Source organism: Dromiciops gliroides, chromosome 3 (assembly GCF_019393635.1).
Source record: "Dromiciops gliroides isolate mDroGli1 chromosome 3, mDroGli1.pri, whole genome shotgun sequence".
In the NCBI taxonomy this organism is placed as follows: domain Eukaryota; kingdom Metazoa; phylum Chordata; class Mammalia; order Microbiotheria; family Microbiotheriidae; genus Dromiciops; species Dromiciops gliroides.
Window position 1 is genome coordinate 516,425,264 of NC_057863.1, and position 25,706 is coordinate 516,450,969.

Sequence of the window (25,706 nt, forward strand, 5' to 3'; positions counted from 1 at the left end):
GGCTGGGAAGAGTGGGAGGGTCTCATGCCCCTCAGGGCTGGGAGGGGCTAGGAAGAAAGGTTACCTGGCTCAGAGATGAAAGAGGACCAGAGATGTGCAAGGGCAGAGAGAGTCTGGGAATAATAAACATTTTTATTCATAGTTTTGAGTTTCAAATTTTATCCCTCTTTTCTCCCCTTTTCTCCCCCCTCCCTGAGGCAGTAAGCAATCAGATATGGGTTATACTTGTGAAATTATATAAAAACATTACCATATTAGCATTATGTACAATAAAGCTTTAATAAAAGAAAAAATGAAAGAAAGTGAAATATAGCAAGCTTCAGTCTATGTTCAGTTAATATCAGTACTTTGGAGGTGGATAGTATGCTTCATCAGTAGTCTTTTGGGGTTGTTTTGGATCATAGTATTCCTAAGAATAGTTAAGTCATTAACAGTTCTTTATCAAACAATACTGCTGTCTCTGTGCACAACATTCTCTTGCTTCTGCTCACTTCACTATACATCTGTTCATACAAGTCTTTTAAGGCCTTTTTGAAATCATCCTGCTTGTCATTTCATAGAGTACAATATTATTCCATGATGAATACATACTACAGCTTGTTTAGCTATTGATGAGAATTCCTTTGATTTCTAATTCATAGCCAGCACAAAAAGAGCTGCTGAAAATAGATCTTTTTCTCTCTTTTTTTTTTTGGAAGTCTGAGATATAAACCTAATATGCACAGTTCTATAGATCTTTGGATGTAGTTCCAAATTGCTTTCCAGAATGGCTGGATGTTTTACAACTCCACCAACAGTGGATTAACATTCCATTTTTCCCACATCCCTTCCAATATTCAAATCCTTTTCAGGAGGTGATAAGTGGAATATTTCAAGTTTTATTTTACCCTTTGAATCTGAGATATTGGATTACTTTTCCTACATGATTTCTTGAAATATGTCTAAGCTCTTTTTATTTTATCATGGTTTTAACTAAATCCAGTAATTATTTTTTTAAATTTTTATTTAATATTTAATTTTGCCTCAATTGTGTATAAAGCAATTTTAACATTCATTTAAAAAAAATAAGGTCCAAATTCTCTTTCTGCTTTCTTCTCCTCTGCCATCATCAATTTGGTTTAGTTTATATGTGTGAAGTCATGCAAAACACATTCCTATATTAATCCTGGGGGGGGGGACATATGTCTTCCATCCTCCCCCCACCCCCCAAAAAATTAAATTAAAGTTTAAAAAAGTGTTTTTGATATGCATTTAGACACTATTAGTTCTTTCTCTGGAGGTGGATAGAATTTTTCATCATAAATCCCCTCTTAAAATTTATTACTTTCCTTTTCTGTCAGATAAGCCAAAGTGATAGGTGTGAGGTGGTATCTCCAAATTGTTTTAATTTGAATTTATTTGAGTAATAGTTGTTCAGAATTTTTTTCATATGATTATAAACAGCTTTGATTAGTTCATCTGAAAACTACCTATTCATATCCTTTGACCATCTATCAATTGGGAAGTGGCTCTTATTTTTATAAATTTGGCTTAGTTCTTTGTTTTTTTGAGAAATGAGTTCTTTATTAGAGAAATTTGTAATTTTTTCACATTAGTTGTATGTTTCCCTCTATCCTATTTCCCCCTTTTTATCCTACTCTCTTTCCTTTCACCTTATTCATCCTGAAAAGTATTTTTCTTCTGTCTATTCTCTCCCCTCATCCACCTTCCCTTTTATCATCTCCCACTCATCTTATTTTCTTCCCTTCTACTTTCCTGTATGGTAAGATAGATTTCTATTCCGAAATGAATGTGGATGTTATTTCCTCTTTGACCCATAAAAAAGCAACCTTGGTTACAGGGAAAACCAAGGTACAAACAATCTGATTTCTTGGAAGCATATTTCTCTGTAGTATCACCAACAAAAATCTTGCCACCTCACTTACATGCCTTTTTAAATTGAGAATGTTCACATTTTCTAAGTCTCTAGTCTTCCTGGAAGTGATACTTCTCCATGATTTTATGAGCTAGCATACCACCACTATAAACAAGGAAGGGATTTCTTTCCCCTGTTGGAAATTGTGTTCTCTTTCTTTCATCATAGACAGAGTAAGAAATAGAAGTTTTAGAAGACTATGAATGAAGTTCTGATTCCTTTTTAAAAAGAAAATTTCTGGGGAATTGTTTTTTTTCTTTTTCGAATGTGATAAAATAATTGAATTTGGCAGATGCTCAGGGGCCCCACCTGATTGATTTAGTATTGTTTGAATTGGGTGAGAATGAGAAACTGACTTTAAGTACCTACTTAAAGATGATTGGATGGAGGCCACATCTGGCCAGCCCTGAGTTATGTGTTGGTTACTACTAACATCAGCAAGAGACCACTCTCAACCAATCAGCTTGAAGGACCTCCTCTTTGCGGGATGGAGAGAGCAACTAGGAAGTGGACGCTTGCTCATAGAAGAACTCTCTTTTTGGTGAGGAAGGCATGCACGGCGGCAGAAGGGAGAACAGGAGCCCCCTCCTTGTCAATTGGGACATCAGCTTGGAGCCAGAATTTCACATGGGCTGGTAGGAAAGGAAAGGTTTCTGTCTCTCTGGCTATACCAAATAGATCCAAGCTTTAATAAATCTTTAAAAGGCTAAACTCTTGCAGAATTTATCAGTGATTTTAGCCAGCTTCCCCCCCCAAGACTGGGAGGGGGTACAGATTAGAACCCACAATTTAGAATTTTAAACAAAACACCATTAGATAAGTAAATATCAGACATCTGGGGACAAGTGGATAGAGTACGAAGCCTATAATAAGAAATAATCATATTCCTGAGTTCAAATGTGGCCTTAGGCACTTACATATTTCATGACCTTAGATAAGTTACTTAACTCTGTTTGCCTCAGTTTCCTCAACTGACAAGTGAACTGGAAAAGGAAATGGGAAACTAATCTACTGTCTGCCAAGAAAACCTCAAATGGCCCTGTGAAGAGTCAGACACAATTGAAAATGATAAAATAAAGTAGTTGTTGCAATGATAGCACTTCCCTTACTTCTTTTCATCCTTTCTCACTAATAATCTTTATCGTAATCACAATCTATATCTGGTCATCTTGAAAACCTACTGGATTCATGCCTGTCTTTATATCTATTTTCTATTTTTTCAGTCTTTGTCTTTCTAGCTCATGCTATCTTTGTTGTTCCTCACTTTGGAATTTTACTACTTTTTTATAATCAGTAAGAAACATGAGATCATATACATCAGCTAATGGAATCAAAATTTCACCTGTAGAAAATTCATTGGGTACATGCTCCTTTAAGCCTGCTGCTGCAAGAGATGCAGTATTTCTAATCTGCCAGTTTATCTAAAGAGCTCCCTCTTTTCAGATCAATCACTTGAGCAAAGACTAAAGTTTGTTTTGTTCTCTTGCTCTTAAATTTCATTTGTGTTATCGTTACCTTCTTGACTTCCAGTTAAAATTGTATCAGTTCAAAATTTTTAAACCAGCTGCTTTCTATTTCTGAATCACTTGTCTCCACTCCCAGGTCATTATATAAGGGATTTTTTTTTCTTTAGCTTAAACCTGGAAGATCTAGCTGAGTTTACCCATGAGCTAAAGCAACAGTGGAGCTAGAAGTGGCTGGGTTTTCTGAACCAAATTGTGCAAGCTCTGTACCTCCACCAACTCATTTAAAATTTCATTTTAAAAGGCAAATGGCAGACACATGGACCCTGACAGATTCATTGTCATCACTCTGAATGGTGGCGAATAGTGTATTGTTGCAAAGGTGTATAAAATCCTTCATTAGATTTGTAGATATGGACAAAAGAGAAGTGATTATGCTTAGCCTGCAGTATCTCAGTGCTATAGATGAGGATTTAAAAGTGAAAAAATTCAGAAAGGGAAAAAAGAATTAACTAAAATTACGGCAATGAAGATCAAAACTATTGTGTATAAATGTCAAAATGGAGGGAATCCTATTACTGATTGAGGAAATGAGGAGATTGATTTACAGGAAAAGATACTTCATTGAAAAATATACTAAATGTCCTCCTTTAATACAAAAGATAGTTGCTCTAGTGAGTAGGAAAGCAAATTTGTTAGGAAGGTATAAAAGGATTGCCTTCTTACAGTGAGAGTCCGATTGAGATTATAGATATAGAACTATTAACAAAAGAAGTTGCTGATTGACTTTGAGGGAATGATAACAGGAACTATCTGGTGATAAATCATCTAATAAACATCAGAAGAACAATGTATGAAGAATATAGAGGTAGCTATTTAAAAACTTAGCAATAACAATAGATAAGATTAGTGTCTTTGTGAGAACCATGCTTGGGAAGAAACAATCTCTCCAAATAACATTGTTCAAAATAAAGAATGCTGTATATGAGTCAGAGAATTTAGGTTCAAATCCCAGCCCTGTCACTTATTAAATGTAAGGGTTTGAAAGAGTTTTTAATTTTCTCTGGTCCTGAATTTCCCTCTCTGTAAAAATTGGGGAGGTTGGACTCAATCCAGTGACTCTATCATCTTATGACTTGTTAATGAGGATGACCATGCTCTTCTCATAGTGACTCATAGGTACAAAAAAATTGCCAGAAAAAAAATCTATAAAACATTGAGTAGGATTATGAATTCTAGGACAATGAAAAGAGAACTTTAAGGGAAAAATTATTTTGATCTTTACTGCTAATCAAGGATAAGAATTTTATGAAAAACTTACAGAAACTATGCAAATTTCTGGAGTATAACTTAAAACACCAGGCTTCTATATAAGAAAAGCTGAAAAATATTTTCCTAGAACTTTGAAAATCTAAAGAAAAACAGACTTTAGACAAAAAAGGAAGGTGAAGTGAGAAAATTGTCTACATAAATCCACCCGGCTTGATAACTCACTGAATATCTGCAGTGTCAGAAGTTTAACAATAGAGCAGTATAGAAATGCTCAGGAAACATAAGCCAAGAAATGAGACAATAAAGAAACATATGACTTTAATATCTATATGCTGTGGTAAAAAAATATGAAAGTTTTTTTTTAACAGTTGGTTAGGATAACTGAAAGACACCAGTGTTTTTTTGAAAGACCACCCTTTTGGGGAGGAGACCAAGTCTGCCTGCTGCGCACGTCAGACTACCTGCTATGCACTCGAATTCCGGGGTGCGAGCTTAAAAGACAAGGAGAGAACGGAAGTGAGGCTTTTTCCGGCTCTGCTGGTCTCCTGACGGCGCTGCACAGATGGTCTCTCTCTCTCCAAAGGTGGCCTTCTCTTTTGGTTAGTTTTATACGGAATATAGACTAAGCTTAGACTTAAGATGATTTGTATTGTGTTTCTACTTTCCTATCCTTCTAATCAACATCACCTTGTGACTACCATACAATAAAAGGTCTATCTAGAAAACCAGAAGCTTCTTCCATTTACTAGTCTGGGAGATAAATTAAGGGAAAGGTTAAGTAGGGGAGATTTATGATCTAATATCTAATTTTAAATCTCACAATGTTATTCCTTCAAATATTTACAATAAACAAGTAGACAAATTTACCATATTCTGCTAGGACCATATGATATACTTCTTTAGGGGATGATTCAATATTTGATGATTTTGCCTATCTTTGTTTATTATCATAAGTTCATTATAGGGGAGTTGGAAAACTGCTGTGATTTATAGACAAACTATAGGAACAAAATAAATAAATAAAGGTTACATGATTTTTTGACAGTCATATATATACACACATGTATGTGTACATAACACACATAGAATGTATATATATATGTATATGCGTGTATATGTATGTATGTTATTATTGTTTGTCCTTTGTTCTTGAAGTGGACCATGACATTGAGGTGTATGGGATGAGGATTGTCATAACTTACAGTGAATTGGATTTACATGAGGGAGGGCTGTGCAAAGTCACCAGCCTCACTCTCTCCTCTGAAGTTATCTGTGTCCAGTAGCAAGATATAGATCAGAATAACTGGAGATGGCCCTGTATGCAGTGGAATACCTTGGCCTTTTTAAGCTTTCACAGGTCTCAATTTGTCTGAGTCAATACCCATTCAGTGAATTAAGGCTAGGTAATAAATGAGGCAAAAAATGTCCTCTTTTACTTAATTAAATAAATTAATCAGTCTGGGAGGGGAAGACCCTCAGGTTTTCTGGCCAAATGAGAATCAATTGCTGTATGCATATGTATGTATGTATGTATAAACATACATATATATGTTTGCATGTGCTTGTATACATATATATGTGTATATGTGTGTGTTTATATATTTCTTTTGGATATAAGTGAAGAAATTTGTTTTACTTGACTGTACATGTTTTTATCATGAGTGTGTTTTTTATTTCATTCTCAAAGAGACAGAGACTGTAAAAGCAGATTTTTGGCGATTGAAAAAATATATTTTCCTATCTAATATGTAGATGAAAAGCTGATATTTCCTAAGGTTGAATTGGCACTGAATCTTCAGCAAAGTAAAAGATATGAGATATCTAAAAAGTGCTTATCAAACTTAAATATACTGTACAAGTATTCTCTTATTTTCCATTGCTAGTATAGTAAACTATGAGGCAGTTAGTGGCTCAGTAGATACATGAATGGCCTTGGAGTCAGGAAGACCTGAGTTGAAATCTGGCCTCAGTCACTTACTAGCTATGGGGTCCTGAACAAGTCAATTTGCATCATTTGTCTCAGTTTCTTAATCTCTAAAGTGAGCTGGAGAAGGAAATGTCAAAACATGCCAGTATCTTTGCCAAGAAATCCCCAAATGGGGATCATGGGAAGTTGCACACAACTGAAGTGACCAAATAACAAAAAAAAACTGTGAATTATAAATTATTGTCAAGCTTTTTTTGAAAGACTTCCAATAATGAGAAACTCATTACTTGTCTAGGAAGTTCATTCTATTTTTGGATAACTATAATGACAAGGATATGTTTTTCCTTATATGAAGTCTAGATACCCAGGTCCATAATTTTAAAATGTTATGTTTTGCAGTTAAGTTCAATTAATTTAATTCCTCTTTCACATGACAGCCTTTCAAATATTTAAAGAAAACTCTCGGATCCTATATTAAATCTTTTTTATTCAGCATGAACAAAATCTGGGTTCTTCCACCTATCCCCATATGCCATAGTCTATCTCATTACTGTACTAATTGCCCTCCTTTGGACTCAGTCCAGTCTGTTAGTTCTGCCCATTAGACCATGCTATGGCAAGATGTAAATTCAGAAATTACCAATTTATATGACTTATTTTTCTTTAGTTTTTCCAAAATTAAAAAAAAATAAGATATTAAATAAAAGCCTCCACCAAGTAATGTCTCAGTACAACACTGAACCATAGAAATGACCCTTGATTCTCTAAAATTATGTCAGTAGAGCACAAGATATGACATGCCCTCTAATCCTGGAAAGGTCTGAAGTATTATCCTGGCTGTAGATTATGTCTACTTTCCAAGGTCCAGGCTACTTAAGTTCAAAGAGACAGTGTTGAACAGCTGTATAAACAGGTATAGATCTGCTTTCTTGAATACACATGTGGGAAAATGTGACAAAGGGATAGAAGAGTGAGCCCAGAATTGAAAAGGAATACATGGGTTGCCTTAGGGAATGTTCAGTGCTTTCATGAGCTGGAACTTCTTGAAACAACGGCCCACATTTGTAACATGTATGCTTTACTGGTGGCACTACATGGCTTCAATTCAGAGAACATGACGTCTTCAAAGAATTAATGATTAGGGTCATACACAGGAAAGTGAAGAGGCTTGTGTTGTGTACATTAATAGTCCTTGATATATTAGTAATGTAGATATATCTGAGATAAAAATGTATAGAGAATATCATCAGAGAAATTAACCAGAAAAGGATGTGGGCTATGCATGTAGTGAAATGGGGATAATATTTGAATGGCCCAATGCATCGTTGGTAACCATGAAATTTCAGGAGGAAGGTCCTCAACAGTTTGCATATAACTTCTGTGGCAGATTTTTGTGAGCAGATGAATGGGAGTTAACATAAGGTATGTCAATATACATTCAATGCTTTCTGTGGCATTTAAGGAAATATCCACAATCTTTCAGTAAACAACAATAACAACAAGAAACAAAAACAAAAAAATCACCCCCAAAACACTTTATTGAAGTATAAATTTAAATGAGGTTTTTTTCAAACAAAATACTAAATAGGAGAAATGTTTTATTTAATATTGTATGTCATGGGATCTGTGATCTCTTCTGTTGAGGTTTCCATCCATCAATATAGATCACAACTTATCTATATCTTTTCATCCAAGTGATACTTACCCATGCTTTTCCATAGATCTACCATAGAGAGTCTAAGCAAAGTGATGGAATCCTTTATTTAGCGTTCCATTGGAGCCCAATGTTTTCCCTCTATCATCCACCATTTATAGTACATGTCTAGGTCAATTCCTTTTTCCTATTTTATAATTCATTTTCCTATTAAATCTCTAATTCTTATTATATTATTGATGCTATCCCTTATACAATGCCTTGGGCATAGGTTATCACTGGAAATGTATTGAATATTTTTGTGTACTCACCACTGATCTATCTATTGACCTTTGGGTCACCTGCAGCTTTATTTCCATGAAGATTTTAGCATTTTGAGAGGTAATTCTTTCATTAATATATGTTAAATATTTAAATGACTGAAGATAACAGCAGATAATTATAAAATTGGTCATTTTAATTATACATAATCTTATCATTCCTATCTGCATGTAGGAAAATTATTAGCAGTTGAACTTGAAATGTGCATGTTTCATGCAAACTCAATCATCTAATGTTGCTTCCATTCTTCAAAATGTACTTAAAAGAAAAAAAAACCCTAATGCACACACAACAGCTTGGTAAATAAAAAAGCAGTAAATCATTGATGAAATAGGTTTTATTTTCAAATGACCTGTAGGTAACTTGTCTCCTTTTTAATATCTATGGATACTGATATCATGGCAATTTGCAATTGGATTTTTCTTTTTATGGCTCCATTATTTGTTAGTGCTTCAGCAATCAATATCATCAGCCAGTGAACTGAGCTAGTGACTGACATAAGAGTCAATAATTCTGCCATATGCATTTTCGTTAAGGAATGTACCCTCTTAAATCTTAATTAAAGGCTACTCTTTCTTTCCCAATAGAGTTTTCCATCTATCCTACTAGAGAATATTCAAGAGGATTTAGAAAGAGATTAGCAAAGAAATTGAAATGTGGAAGCTTAATAAGTAATACAGATACGAGCTGAAATAAGGAAGACAAAAAGATGAACTTACAGCTTGCTTTGAATAATTACTGTGCCCTTTATTAACTGTGTGACTGTGGGCAAATGAATCACTTAATCTCTCTCAGCCTCAGTTTTCTTACTGCGAAATGAAGATTTTACTTGAATTGATTAATCATGGATTTGTTGTGAGGAATACATTTATATATCATAATGGATCATATAAATTTCCTTTCTAAATCCATTTTTTGACCTCAATTAAATCTTCAATCCATTCATCCATTCAGACTTGTCATGTCTACTACTCTTACTTCACTTTCCTCTTTCTCAAATCTCTAACTGATATTTAGCCATTTCAACTCTAAACTTTTCTCTGTTCCTGAATGTCATGCCCTCTTTTCCTATTACCAATAATCTCTAGCCAAACCTCAGCCCTGGATTATTACCATGATTTGTACTGGCCACTCCTTACAAGATGCTGAATGCAGCCGTGCACTTTCTAACAAACATGATTGCTGGACACATCCAAAATTCTTGTTATACAATTTCAGCTGGGCCTCACAGTACCAAGTCAGTCTTTCAACCCCTCTGTAATCTATTTTTTATCTCAATCCCTACAGAAACTGTTCTAAAAATTCTCTTCCTTCTGAAAGTCTCTCATATCTCTGAATTCTCCCAGAGAATTTTATATTATTGAGAAATCTGAAACCATTCTACATAAGCTGCTTTTTCTTCACTCTCCCACCATCTCTGTTTTTGTCCCAGTTTCTAACAAAGAGATTGACCTTTTTCTTTTTTTAACATGAATATTATTTTAAATTATATTTGAAAATAAACATGTTTGTTTAAACAGTTTTGCCAGTGTGTGCTCCATTTGAACTTCTGTCTTTTCTGCAAATATTTGAAGAATTCATTGTTTTCTTTCTCTTTGTTCCTTTCTTCTTTGTTGCTTCCCTCCTTCCCTCTTTCTCATCCTCCTTCTCTCCTTCCCTCCCTTCTTTCCTCTTTCTCCTTGATAAAAAAAAAAATTCCCTCTATTTTCTTGGCAGTCTTCTCTCCCACCTTCCTTCCTATCTGAGTGTTCCTTCTCAGTTTCCTATTATGGAACATCTAAGATGTTACCTCCCACCAAAATCATGTATGTCCCAAAGGGCTGTCCTGAGGCCTCTTTTCTTCTTCTATTCTATGACACTTGGTTATATCAGCAACTATGATGAATTCAGATAGCTTCTATATGACGATTCTCAAATCCAGTTATCCAGTCCTAATCTCTCTGACTTTATATCTCCAACTGATTTATTTGACATCTAAAACTTGATGTCCTACAGACATTTTGAACCCAACATGTTCTAAACTGTATTCATTATCTTTGCCCCAATATTTCGCGTCCTTCCAAATTTTATTACTACTCTTGAGGACACTACCATCTCATAATTTCAGGCCCAAAACCTAGAATCATCCTTGACTCTTCACTCCTTCTTTTTTTTTTTTTTTTTTTTTTTTTTTTTTTAGTGAGGCAATTGGGGTTAAGTGACTTGCCCAGGGTCACACAGCTAGTACATGTTAAGTGTTTGAGGCCAGATTTGAACTCAGGTACTCCTGACTCCAGGGCCGGTGCTCTATCCACTGTGCCACCTAGCTGCCCCCTCTTCACTCCTTCTTAACCTCCTCCCTCAAATCCAATTTCTTGCCAAATACCTTTTTCTTTCTCAAATACAACCCTTCTCTCCTCTGACACTTCTACCACCTTGGTGGAGGCTCTCATTGTCTCATACTGGACTGTTGCAATTACCTGTACATTTATCTGCCTGCCACAAGTCTATCTCCACTCCAATCCATCCTCCACTCTCCTGTCAAAATGATCATCCTAAAGTGCTGGTCTAATCACTGAAAGGTAATTCAGGTACAGTGGAAAAACCCACTGATTGAAATAAGAGGAAATTTAGTCATAATCACTGCATTAGCATCTTGAGGGTAAGACTGACTCATTTTCATTTTTGTATCCCCTGCATCTGGCACAATATCTTACACATACACACACACACACACACACACACACACACACACACACACACACACATATATATATATTACATACTTATTGTCACTGTGTCCCCAAAACCAATAAGCATTTATATCTTTACTACAGCCCTCGTTTTGTCTCACTCTATTAGAATGTTCTATGAGAAAAAAAAAGAAAGTTCTATCAGAGCACAACTGTCTTCTCCCCCACCCTCCACCCCATTTGTATCCTCAGAGCTCAGCACAGTATTTTTGTACTTGGTAACCACTTAATATGTTTTCATTCATTTCCTTCATTTTTCCTCCTTGTATTGGGGAATGAATGTTCTTTGTAATAAATTGCCTGAGTGTTTGTTGGGAAATGTTTTGTCAAAATATCTATTTATTGTCCATCTATTTATATTGAAAATTACTAAACATTTTTTAATGAATATTCAATCTCTGTATTCTTTACTATTTGGGTCTGTGATGTATAAAAAATCTGTGATGTCTAAAAATCTAATGTATGGTTGCTTTCAATTAGAAACTCATAGTACCAGTCCTTGGGGCATTAAGCATTTATTAACGTGTAATAGGGGTTAGTAAAGAGAAAACATGGAGAAAGATCTGTCTACTCTGTCCACTCTGTCTACTCTGCCTGCCTCTGCCTGCCTCTGCCTGCCTCTGCCTGCCTCTGCCTGCCTCTGCCTGCCTCTGCCACCACCAGCTGGTTCCCCAATGCAAAAAAAAAGGCCAGTCCTCTGTGGCTTACAGTAGAAGTTCCCTTCAGAACGAGAAGAGGGGCATTCCCCACACACAGCTCCAAACTAATTGGCTGGTCCATTGATTGGCATGACTTACAGGTGGTCTATGAATAGACATAAACTTCTGGATGCCAGGCAACTTTCTGACACCAATCTAACCTTCATAAATTCAGAAAGGCCACCTCATGCTTCCTCAGTTCTCACAGGTCATATTGATGAACACATAGTAAAATGATCAAGACCTCAGATATTTACTGGCTGACAGCTTGATGCAAGCCCTACTTATATAACACCATTACATACTAAGTTTGAAACAAATATCTGAATGTCAAGTTTGGTAAGTAAAATTTGAACAAATATTGGCCATACTTTTATTTATTAAACAAATAGAAATAGGGGCTGGATTTGTGGTTTCATTATTATGTAGAATTCCCATACATTTCTATTTCATTACTATACAGAATTCCCATTAAAAGAAATTACCTCCAATAATTCAGACAAGCATTTTCCCTACAACTTCTAGTCTTAGACAGTTTCCAAGAATACTGAACACTGGACACTGAAGCAAACATGGTCAGTAATTTGTCTGAGGCAAGATTTGAACCCAAATCTTCTTTCCACTGAGAACAAAGCTTGGGGGTGGGGTGGGATTGGGAAGATTTATGCAAAACTATGCATATTGCTTTAACATTCTTAAAGTGACAGTGAAAATAATTTCATAAAACATAATTTGACATTATATTATTAATGAAGAAAACTCTTGAGTTAGAGTGACCTGCCCAGGGACTGCTATTAGCCCAGTTTCCTTAATTATAGAATTTTAGCTTATTCCTCCTTAACTCAAATACCCTTAGTTGATGTGGCTAGTAGAATAGCTTACTGTATCTATTCTGATGCATTATTTCAAATTGTTGTAACTTAAAAATAGTTAATCGATTTTCTTTAAATATGGCATAATTTCCCTTGCTCAATGAGATTTGCAATCCTGTCAAGTTGGGAGCTATATAGCTTCAGCTGTTTCTGAATTATGGTAGGGGAAAAATGTTTGAAATGCTTTTCTCTAGAGTAGATAAAGTTTCTAATTCATGCTCATATTGCTCAAAACAGCTGAATGAATCTCACTTGAGTGCATCTTGGCAGAAAGAAAAGACTGGAAAAAGCAATTTGAAACAAGATGAATTTCTGTTCATCACAAGGTTTTGGGGGTTACAAAAGTTATGAGGAATTGAACAGAAACTACTTAACTACTATTTTTAGTTCAAAAATATTATTTTAATACTTTACATATAACAATATTAAAAAAGCAATTGAATCCTTCTTATCTCTTACTTCTTTATCCATGCTCTCAGAGAGATATAGAGATATGAAGGCATATAAACACACATAGATATACACATACATATGTGTATATATACATATTTCTAAATAAATGATAACTGACTACATAATGAACTACTAAGAGAAAGAAGATATTCATGAATATATATACACATATGTAATTAAATTTTTGTATGTAATATGTAATGTATATTATTGTATCATATTATTTATGTATCATGTTATTTTCTATGACACACATTTTATACATGTTTGTCATACAAAATAGTTACACGGTATGTAGTGGCTAGAAAAGGTTGGGAGAGTTGTTATGATCCATGAAAGATTCTTGAAAAGGAAGATAGAATTGGTGGTGATAAAAAGCGATCATTATGTCATGGAGTCAGTGAAAAGGGAACTCTAAAAAGAGAGCCTTTATTTACTTACCATAGGATATGAGAGTATCTTCCTGGAAGAACTGGAGTAAGAACATAAAGAGAAGACAACAATCATTTATTAAACAACTCAAATGTACTATGTGGCAGGCACTTTATGAATATTATTTCATTTTATCCTTACCTCATCCCTGGAAGGTAAGTCTTATTTTAATACCCATTTTTTAGTTAAGGAAATTATTGCAGAGAGAATTTAAGTGACTTGCTCAGGGTAATATAGCAAATAAGTGCCTGGGATCATATTACTCTTTTCACTGTTACTTAGCTACTAGGAGTAAGAGGCCTTAGTGGAATAGATACAGATTATAATTGCCTGTAAATGTTGTGGAAATTTATAAGTCCGACAAAGGAAAGAAAAAAAAAAAACAGCAAAGTCATCTCCAAGCCATAGAAATATAGGTTTATTTAGAGAGGGTACTATTCTCACAATAAAGCCAGTGTCTGGCAGGAGTGAGCCTGCTGAAAGACCCCAAGCCTAGGGATCCAGGGATTTTTATACCCCAGCAAGGCTAAAATGCTTATATACCCTACTAATTTTAGACATAACTCCATCATTATTCTCTTCTGAGCCTATTTCCAATGGTTCAGAATATGTACCTTTACATATGGTCATTATCTAAAAAAATCATAAACAGGAGCTTAAGGGTGCCCCATCATGGCTGGCAATCAGCCAAATATACAATATTAGAGACAATTCACTAAAGTTAAACAACCTTTAATGCTGATTGTTTCCTTCAATCCAAAGATACTATTTTTTGTACCTTATTGACCATTTAATAATATTACAAATAAACATGTGATGTTGGCCAAGGGACTAGTTCACAATACATAAGAACATATTACATAATATCTATTCCTATTTGTTACATTACTATTAATTTCAGCTACGAAAGTAATAGGTAAAGCACTTTACATCACATTCTTTTAGTCAAAGAACTAACTTAAAGGTTAAATACTGATTATAAACATAGTTGAATCACTTAACTCTAAGGGTTGGGGAAAATTTCACTCACATAAATCATGTAATCGTTAAATTAGTGAGGAATAGAAGGCTTGCTATGCAGCAAGGCTGAGGACTCAGAGAAATGGAAAGCAAAGGGGAAAGCATTGCAGGAAAGCCACATGCTATTACTAAAAGTATGGCATAAAGGGTGACCATGACATGATCATGTAAAGCCTAAAATACTAACTGTGATGTCTAAAAATCTGAGTGGTCACCTTAAATTAGAAACATATAGCACCAATCTTTGGGCATTCAGTATTTATTAAAGTATATTAGGGGTTAGTAAGGAGAACATGCATAGAAAGAATTGAAGCTGCTCCACTCACTACCTCCAACAGAAAAGACTTCTCCCTCCTTCTCCATAGCAGAAGCCCTCTGCGGGCCCACCCTGGTGCAGTCCCTACACACAAACACACACACACAGCTCCAAGCTAATTAGCTGGTAGCAGTAATTCACATGACTTATGGGCATTTCTATGAAGAGATGTAACTGTTTTCAGGTGCTAATCACATGCTTTTTCCTCAGGGTGGTTCTCTGATTCTCTCACTCCCCCCTGTGCTTCATGTGAAATAACATCATTTCCTTACGTGAAGCAATTACATTACAGATGCTTATGACTAACCAAGTAAAGGGAATTAAAGGAGAGAAAAAGGAATTGAGTGACACATAAACAAAGGCTAAAGGGGACACTCCATTTTAGCAGGTGGACATTACAAATAGAGAAAAACTAAAGGGGGCACTCCACTTTAGTAAGTGGACATTATAAAGAATATATACAATTGGGAAAAGGAAAACAGGAAAATGTCCATTTCAGTCTTTGGAAGTCTTTTCTCAGATAATTCTTGGGATGTCCTCTGAATGTACTTGTAGAATGTCTTTCAGGTGTGGATGCTGATGATCAAGTAACAAGTCTCAGCTGTAGAGTTTCAGGGTGTGATTGTAAAGTCCCTCAGGTGTTTTAAATACTGGTAATCAGCTGGGAAATTTTCCTACAAAATTGAGCTTAACACAACTTTAAATAGCTTTGCCAATAACCAAACCAAACAATGAGAGTTCTCAAAAACATGTTGTAAGGAATAGAGTGCTACCAACCTGTTGAGAAAGATACTGCAGGCAAGCTCTGCCATGAAAAGAACGCATGTGACTTAGTGTCTGGAAGTGACCTTTCTGGGATTTCAAAGGTCAGATTGGCATCAGGAAGTCATGTCTGCCACCTGTTAGTCATGTTAATCAGGGCTACCAACCAATTAACTTGGAGCTGTGTGTGAGGATGGCCGTGTTTCCTCTTTCACAGGAGACTTCTGGGAGAAGCTGCAGAGGAAGCAAGGTCTTTTTGGTTCTATACAGGGGCTTGGTGGCAGAGGGGTAGGGATAAGCAGAATAGGGAGAGTAGACAAATCTCATACTTTATCCATGTGTTTTTCTTTACTAACCCCTAATATACTTTAATAAATACTTAATGCACAAAGATTGGTGCTATATATTTTCTAATTTACGTCTACCATTTATTAGATTTTGTACATCACAGCCATAATTTTAGACCTTACAATGTCTAAGGAAATTCAGAATCTTTTAGAGATTTTACAATTATTGTCCAGTTGTTACACATGAAACATATAATATACAAAAAAGGGAAGCATTCTATAAAATTTAATATTACTACACTCCCCCCTGTGGAGAATAAATTGGGAAGACAATTGTGATATTAATTTAGAAAATAATTTTTATCTTTGTTTCACCACTTTTTGCATCATCTGCCTAATTATCCTAATGCCATTATGAGAAATGAAAGAATCTAATATAATTGATAGCAGATGTCAAGGCCAAATCCAACATTCTATTCATCATGACACCTGAGATAATTTTGAGGGTTACCATAAAAGAACAGAGAAATAATGAATAAATAACAGATGCATAGGATTGAGATGTCCATCATGGCAGGCATATAGGAGGGGGAATTGAAGTCAGGTGTCAAATGAGATTTCATAGCCTAGCCACCTTGTGCCATGTGGGGGAAATTTAAACCGAGAAAATCCAACCTCAACTTTTGCCAATAGCCATTTTCTAGGCCTTTCCCAAGGCACTGCAGTACCTGGACTTCATGTATATCTCCCCTTTATGTGACAGTTCAATGTCTGCTTTTGTATGTATTCCTCTTGTGATTGGATGGCATTTTGGCCAACTCACATTTGGTAACTCAGAATGAAGGCAATTAATGTCTTAAATGATAAATTCCCATAATCCAAGTCTCATATGGATTTAAAAATTGAGGATAATAATAATTGCAAAAAATGTGAATGTGCCCAGATTCAGAAAATAATATATAATTATGCAATAATTCCAAGTAATAACTGTCTTTACTAAGCATACAATTACCTTTGTGAAAAATCAGAATATATTTTAATACAAGTAAAAGCACAATCTTTAAAAAAAAGAATCTCTATAAAATTAAGCCCATACTATTGATTCAAAATGTAGTTGCAATAACATAAAAAGAAACCCTTATGTGACATTTGAACTGACTATTTTAGTAAGTCTAGAATATTTTTTATTTCAATATCTAAAATCCCCAAATCACATATTATCATATTATTATTTTGCAAAATATGTTCCTATTTATGATGATGATAATACATTTGATTACATGAATATGAAAAAAACTTTTGCCAATGCTCCCCCACTTTTTTATGCTTAGCAAAAATAATACTTCTAGAATTAATTTATATTTGCCATGGCAACCAATTTGACAGGGAAATGCTTTACAAAATTTGATCAAAAAATCAGTTGAAAAAACAAACAATTTAGAATATGGGAGCACAGTACTCCCAGAATTCATATTGCATTATGAAATCAAAACCATCTTGCATTGGTTCAAAATTGGAGAGATGAATATAAAAAAATACACATGGAAAAATAAGAGACAATGAAATTCAATGGTCTACATATGCTGGTACCAAGTTTTCGTGGGAGCAATGTATCAATGAGTTCTTCTCTCCAATTTTGATGGCAGTCAGAGTTGTTAGCAATAGTTAGCTGGCTGGGTTCCACAAGTCCACTGAAAATTTTTGATATATATATACTGTATCCTGGTATCAAATCATGTAAGGAGAAGTCCAAGGGACCAGCTTGTACTGCTGCTCCTGCCTCATGGAGTTCACATAGCCTGGCTTGTAATTCCTGTATATAGTAAGCAACAGAGGTATCTCCCCCCACCAATGATGTATATACTGGGGAAAAAGGTTTTGTTTGGACAAGAGGATGGCCAAAAAGCATCTCATGAGGTGATATACGTAGTTCTCCTCTTGGCATGCTGTGCAGGTAGAACCATGCCAAGGGTAGAATATCATGCCATTTCAAATGAGTTTCAGTGCACAATTTGCCAATCATGCTTTTAAGCTCTTTATTCATATGTTCTAACTGGCCTGAGATTTGTGGGTGGTAGGGTGTAGGGAACTTTCGAGTTACTCCCCAAAAAGTGTAAATTTGGGATAAAACAGAATCACTAAAATGTGTGCCATTGTCAGAATCAATGTGGGCTGGTGGGCCAAAGCAAGGGACTGTTTCTTTACGGAGGGTTTTGGCAACAAAGGCAGCTGCTGCTTGAGAAACATGGAAAAGCTTCTACCCACCAAGTGAGTTGATCAACTATAACAAGACAAAACTTATATAGTCCTGCCTTAGGCATTGTGATATAATCAGTTTGTAGATGCTCAAAAGGTGTATATGCTAAAGGTCGTCCTCCATAATCTTTAGCCCTGAAGTCATGTTGATTATAAGTCTGATAGACAGAACAAGAGGCACATTAGTAACTCCAGGGGCAATCCAAACCCTTTTTACTGAGTCTACAATTCCTTGTGTGAAAATGGCTTTTTTCTGTGAATAGACAGGCATACCTGATGATAGAAGCTCTGGGGAAGAAGTGGTTTCCCCTCTGAAGTCACCTAGACCCCACTGAATTCTTTAGCCTTGAATTTCTTTTTCCACTTCTCTACTTCAGACCTATCATAAGTAAGAGAAATGGAAATATTATCAGAAGACGGAAGGTTAAATACATGTTCAGTGAATTCCCAAGCAGGAAGCTTAGCAGCAGTGTCAGCACATTCAGTCCTTTTTGAAACAGGGTCACTTTTTCATGTATGATCAGGACAATGAACAATAGCTAAGGCATATGGGAGTTTTAAGGCAGATAGGAAATCTTTAATAAATTCTCCATTAGCAATAGCTTTGCCATCAGATGTTAAAAATCCTCTTTGCATCCAAAGCATCTCTACAGCATGAAAAACACTAAATGCATTTTTATAATCATTATAAATAACAGCACTTTTTCCTCTGGTTAGAGAACAGGCTTGTGTGAAAGCCACAAGTTCAACGGCCTGTGCACTAAGATGTGAAGGCAGAGAAACTGCCCAGATGGTATCATAATCAGAAACTACAGCAGCACCTATATAACTGGTACCCTCACACATAACAGATAAACCCTCAGTATAGAAGATAAAATCATGGGTCCCTAAGGGTGTGTCAAAAAGATCATCTTGATGTTTCTCAGCTATATCAACTAGGGAGGTGCAGTCATGCAAAGGCTCCCATGAGAGTGGTAGGTCAGGGAGCAGTGTTGCTGGGTTAAGGACCATTCAATGCTTTAAAGTGATTCTCTCATTTTGTAGCAGGGTTACTTCATATCTAGGAAGCCTTTGATCTGAAAAATCCTGTGTCCTATGACATAGTAAGAGAGTCTCAACTTCATGAGGGCATTGCACGATTAGAGGGTTACTAAAGACTAGATCATGGCAATAGCTGCCATCACCTTAAGGCAAGGTGGCACACCAGCAGCTACCAAATCAAGTTGACTGGAGTAATAAGCAACTGGGTGCTGGACAGGTCCTAATTTTTGAGTCAGGATCCCAGAAGCCACTGCCTTCTATTCATGTACAAAACGGGTAAAAGAGTTACTGTAGTCTGGGGGTCCTAGTGCAGGTGCTGGTAACAAGGCCTGCTTTAATTCTGTTATATCTGAAATATACTGGGAATCTAGCTATTAAGGTTTTGGGACAGATTTTTTTGGTTAGAGATGTAAGAGGCTTAGTAATTTCACCAAATGAGGGTATCCATTATCTGCAATATCCAGCTTCTCCCAGAATGGCCCTTAGCTGCTTCTTAGTGGAGGGAGCAGAGAGTTGTTGAATAGTCTGGACATGCTTAGGAGAGATGGATCAAGTGACAGCATCCAAAACAAAACCCAAATATTCCTCCTGAAGTAGACACCATTGTACTTTAGACTTAGAGACCTTATGGCCTCATTTGTGCAGCTCTAGTAACAGATGTCAGCTGTCTTCCTGACAAATCTCAGCATAAGGTGCAGCCAGGAGTAAGTCATCTACATATTGGACTAAAGTGGAACCTTTAAAGGTAATGGAGGCTAAATCATGCTGCAAAATTTGAGAGAATTGTGTAGGATTGTCAGAAAACCCCTGTGGAAGTCTTGTCCAAGTCTACTGTCTATTCTTCCAGGTAAAGGCAAACAAGTATTGGGAATCCTGATGTACTGGTATTGAAAAGAAAGCAGAGAACAGATCTACCACTGTGAAGCATGTTGCTTTATATGGGATTGAGGAAATGATAGTAGCAGGGTTAGGTACTATTAGATATCAAGGTATACCATGGAAATTAATTGCTCACAGATCTTGTACAAAATGGTAAACAGACTTGCCATCTGGCTCAGACTTGTGTTTTTTACTGGCAAAATAGGGCTATTACACAGGAAATAAGGACATGGGACAATTATGCCTTGGTTTGTCAAAGCCTCAATTATAGGAGAAATTCCCTCAATGGCTTCTCTAGATAAGAAATATTGTGGAATGGATGATGCTGGGCCATCTTTGGTCTTAATGATATCAAGAACAGCAGATTTAAGACCTACATCAGTAGAGGAGGAAGCCCATAGGGACTCAGGAATATCAGAAATTATTTCAAATGTATACTCCACTGTTTCCTGAGTGTCTGAGATCAAATTTGGCAGTAAGTGGACAGTATCCTCTGCATTTCCAGGGAAATGCCACCACCTGGAGAATAAGATATGGTTGCTCTAAGTTTACAAAGGAGGTCATGACCTAATAGGTTTGCAGGAGAATCAGGCATAAGTAGGAATGAATGTTCTACTGTTAAGGGGCCCAAATTCACTATGCAAGGGGTTAATTTTGCAACTACATTTAGAGATCAAATAGATGTACATTCTGGGTCAGGTTTGCTCACTAGGAATGATCTTGTGGCTCCTGTATATAATAAACCATCATAAAAAGTATCTCCAATCATAAGGGTTACATGGGGTTTGTTATTTTGGGGTGGGGAATGGACTGGCACAAAAGGGCTAAACATTTCAGGGTCTGGAAAGATAAAATCTTCAGATTCCACTGTCCTTTCCCCCCTACCCCCCCCAACACCATCAATACTCTATATCTCTCTGACCTGTACCCCTTTGAGAGAACCTGTACCTGTTTTCATTCTGGTCACCTATATCTCTCTGAAAGGGTCTATTTTGCCTCTGTCTGTCTGTACCCCCCTGAAAAGATTTATCTCTATTTTGCTTCTTCCTCTCTGTACTCCTCTGAGAGAAATAATATCTGTTTTGGTTCTTCCTTTCTGTACCCCTCTGAGAAAAAAAACAACTATCTCTTTTCGTTCTGTTCTCTTTTCATAGTCCTATAATACCACATTAAGTGTCCTTATTTATTGTAGTAATAGAAAAATCTGGGGAGTTGATATCAATACTGGGGTTGATAGTGATTCTCAACTTCCCAGCCTCACTGCCTTGTTGTTTCCTGTACTGAAGCTAAAAAGTGTTGTCTTTTCCTTTCTTCCCTCTCATTTCCTTCATAAATATATTTTGCTACGTCTTTAAGTCTCTCAGGACTCAAACAACTCCAACCTGGACACTGTATTTCAAAATATTTTCATATTTCTGGTAAGAACTGGTGTATAAAATGAGAAAAGATGACATGGGCATCTCGAGCGTCTAATAGGTCTAGTAAAGCATATTGCCTGGCATGCTTACACAACCTGTCATAGAATCTATTAGGTCTCTCATCAGGTCCCTGCACTGTATCTATGAATTTTTGTCAGTTATCAGTGTTTCTAATACAGGATTCCATTGCCTTCAACAATGCTTCTCTTGCTTCCTTCAAAATATCCAAATGCTCAGGGATATTAGGGTCCCAGTTAGGGTCTTCTAAAGGCCTTTCAATCTCAACTTTTCCTGTTGCTTCTAAGGAGTTTGTTGCAGCTATTGTATAAGCTCTTTCCCCTGGGGATAATTTCATTTCCATGAGATCAGTGACATCACTCCAAGTGGGCTGATATCCTCTGAAAATTTCCCTGAACTGGCTGATAACTGCTGTGGGATCCTCATCAAATTTAGGAATTTCTCCTCTCCATAAACTTAAATCTTTACTACAATACCCTTTTAATCATGGGTTGGGACTTCTTGAAGGGGAAGAATTTTTATCTTCTCTGTCTCCTTTACTGGTGAATTTTCTCTTTTTTTCTTTTTTATTTCCTTGGTTAGTGTTTCAGCCAGCGAGACAGGCTTGCATTCAAGCTCAGGCTTGGATTCCCCCTCTTTTTCCCCCTTTTTGGTCAATTCCTTACTTGCTCCATTCCATAGGTTCCAATAAGTTAAATCTTTGGGGGAATCAAAGTGTAGGATCATTTGCAAATTTTTCAGTGCTAAGTAGTCAAAAGATCCATTCTCTAATCATTGGCTTTCCAGTAAGCTAAAATATTTTTTATGCAACATAAAACAAAGTTTGATAAGCCTTGCTTTTTTCGTGCCTGGGCTGAATTGGTAGCTTATGAGAGTCCCATGATACAATTGTTTTTTTCTAAGTGAGACCCCTGTATTATGTGGTATGTTCTGGTATTCATAGTTTTCTTAGTGTTTTTAATTTCTTTGTATCATCAGTCCCCTTTTTGTAACTCAAAAATTTCTTCACTATAACAAAGAAAAGTAACAATAAAAATAAAAATAGAAATAAAACATTTGAATTCATAAAGACCGAGTGTAAACACAAGTTCAATCCTGGCTTAGGTGAACAACCAGGAAAAAAGCTCATGATACTAAAACTTAAGAGGCTAGGATACATTGAAACAGGTAAAGGGAGAGACATGTGGAAATAGGAGGCTAAAATTAGAAAAAGGGTACTTAAGAGGTAAGGTATATACTTTGAGGCTTATTTAAAACTTAAAGGGACAGCACATGAGAAATAGGGGAAACTTTCTTACCCAACCAGAATATCAGAAGATCAGGGTTCAGCTTTCTTCTTTGTGGTCAGCCAAACTGTAAAGCTTAAAAATCTAACTGTGATGTCTAAAAATCTAATGAGTGGTCACCTGAAATTAGAACATATAGCACCAATCTTGGGCATTAAGTATTTATTAAATTATATTAGGGGTTAGTAAAGAAAACACATGTAGAAAGAAGAAAAACAAACCTAGGTCCCTACTTCCAAAGGAAAAGAATTCTAACCCCTTCTCTGGAGCAGAAACCCTCTGAGATCCCACCCAGGCATGGTCCCTACATACACACACACACACACACACACACACACACACACACACACACACACACTCACACACACAGCTTCAAGCTAATTGGCTGGTAGCAGTGATTGACATGATTTATAGGTGTTTCTATTAAGAGATATAACTGTTTTTGGGTGCTAATCACATGCTTTTTCCTCAGGGTGGTGCTCTGATTCTCACACTCATGACCATGACATGGTGAGCAATCTGGACTGCCTAGAAGGAAGGACTTATGTAGGAAGTAATGAGGCATAGTATCAGAGTTTTTAATATCAAGTCAAACTATACATATATAAGGTACTGATGTGATTAGCTTACCATGCAACAGCTGTTAGAGATATTGCTTTCTTCTCTCTTTGTCCACCCTAGGGGGAGTTGTGCTGGAAGGAGCTTGCCTCATGCTGCCAGGTTTGCTATATTCCAACACTTTACTCTTGCTTATCTTGCTTTGATATTTCATGTTGAGTTTGGATCATAGGGGACACAGCTGACCTAGTCAAGGAACAAGATATGATACTTATGGCAGATTCTAAGATTCTAAATTTCTTAGCTATAAGAAATAATAAATATATACTTTAATTTGAGGCCTGACATGTGTCAGAATTTCCAAAGGATATTTAGGACTTTGAATTTAGTTTGCTATATTTTGTCATTCTCTATGTCTTTGGAATGCATGTGATAGAATTCATTGCCATTTCAACTGAGAACGTATTTTAGGCATATCTATATTATCTATATTATCTATATCAATAGATATACATGTGCATATATATGGCTATGCTCATGCATGTATATCTCTATATCTAGATGTATATATCATATGTAAATATACATATATGTATATATCTATATTTATATGTTAGAGAATAAGGGTTAGGAAGGAAGAGAGACAGACGGAGAGCAAGAGGCAGAGGTACGCAGGCAGGAGCTCTTGGCTTTTCTCAAACTCACAATACATCCATAGTACTGATCCAACTGAGTAGTCCATAATGTCATGGCTAAATTCTTACATGAATCCTTCTTTTGCATGCTGTCATCAGCATGTGAGGGGCTAGTAGGTAACTATCTCAATGAGAGATGATGTTAATGCATATAGAGTTTGGTGTAAATATAGTGAAAAAAAAGACATGGAAACATATAATACTCAGAGATAAATTCTCAGGTCTCATTGTACTCTATTCTAAAACTGGTACTACTAGGTACTTAGGAATCCAGGTGATAGAGTTGATACCCCTTTTACACCATGGGGTTATCAAAGTTATAGGGAAACAGTTAATGAATCCTTGGCAAGAGCCAAGCCTTGTAGATTTTTGTATTATCCTCAGTACTTTACTAGGCAAGGTGTTCAATACATCCTAATGTAATGAATGGCTAGACAGATTGACATATAAAATCTGTTGAATATCATACTTTTTTCTCGAGATCAAGTAGTTATGCTAGTACTAGCTTCCGTGTCCTCTTTTCTTACTCCTTTAATTTTTCAGCTGCATAAAATAAATTGAATAAAATTAAACCTATTATAAAACACCATTTTACATAAATTGTGATATGGCATGGGGTGAATGGTATACATTTAGCTCTGGCACAATGGCCATTATCATCATTGTCATGGCTTGAGGCCCATTATAATTGCAGAGAATCATTAATCTTCAAAACAATTACACAAAAGGGACCCAGTTAGTGATCAAACTAAGGATAATCTGAGGTCATGAATCACACAAATAGGCCAGGGTTCAGTAAACACAAAGAGTCAGCAGATCTGGAGAGGGTCTTGGCAGAATTAAATGTGCCAAGGCAAGGGCTTTTCTGATCAAATTCTGCTGGAGTTTGTTTCTGTTTATTCATGACTATCCATGACTACCTGGACTACATGATGGGCCCCAAGTGAGTACATAATTTCCCTTCAAATTATATTGGCAAATATTACCTTAGCATTTTAGAGAATCAAGTTTTTATCTTGAACAACAAAAATGGTTTATTACTATCTAGTTGCCATGAAAGGAAGAGAGGTATATAATTCTTCACTTTGGAGCTAGAAAGAACTGGGCTCAAAGTCTACCTTGAAAGTATACTGGGGGCAGGGGGTGGGTGGAGCCAAGATGGTGGATAGAAGCCAGCAAGTTGCCTGAGTTCTCCTTTGTTTTCCGTTAAAAGAACATTAAATCAAGCCTCTAAATGGATTCTGAAAATGCAGAACCAACAGAAAAGACAGAGGAACAATATTCCAACTTAAGATAATTTAGAAGACTTCAGTTAAGGTCAGTTTCAATCAGGGAAAAGTACAGCACTGTGTTCAGCAAAGCTCAAAATGGAGGGGGTCTAGGCAAGTCAGCAGGAGACTCTTGGCTTCAGCAGAGCAACTGAGGCCCCTT

General features: G+C 36.2%; 1 pseudogene; it reads right to left on the reverse strand.

Moving 5' to 3' along the window:
• Window positions 1–47: 47 nt before the first annotated feature.
• Window positions 48–24,330, reverse strand: LOC122747874 (annotated as a pseudogene).
• Between the last annotated feature and the right edge of the window lie 1,376 nt (window positions 24,331–25,706).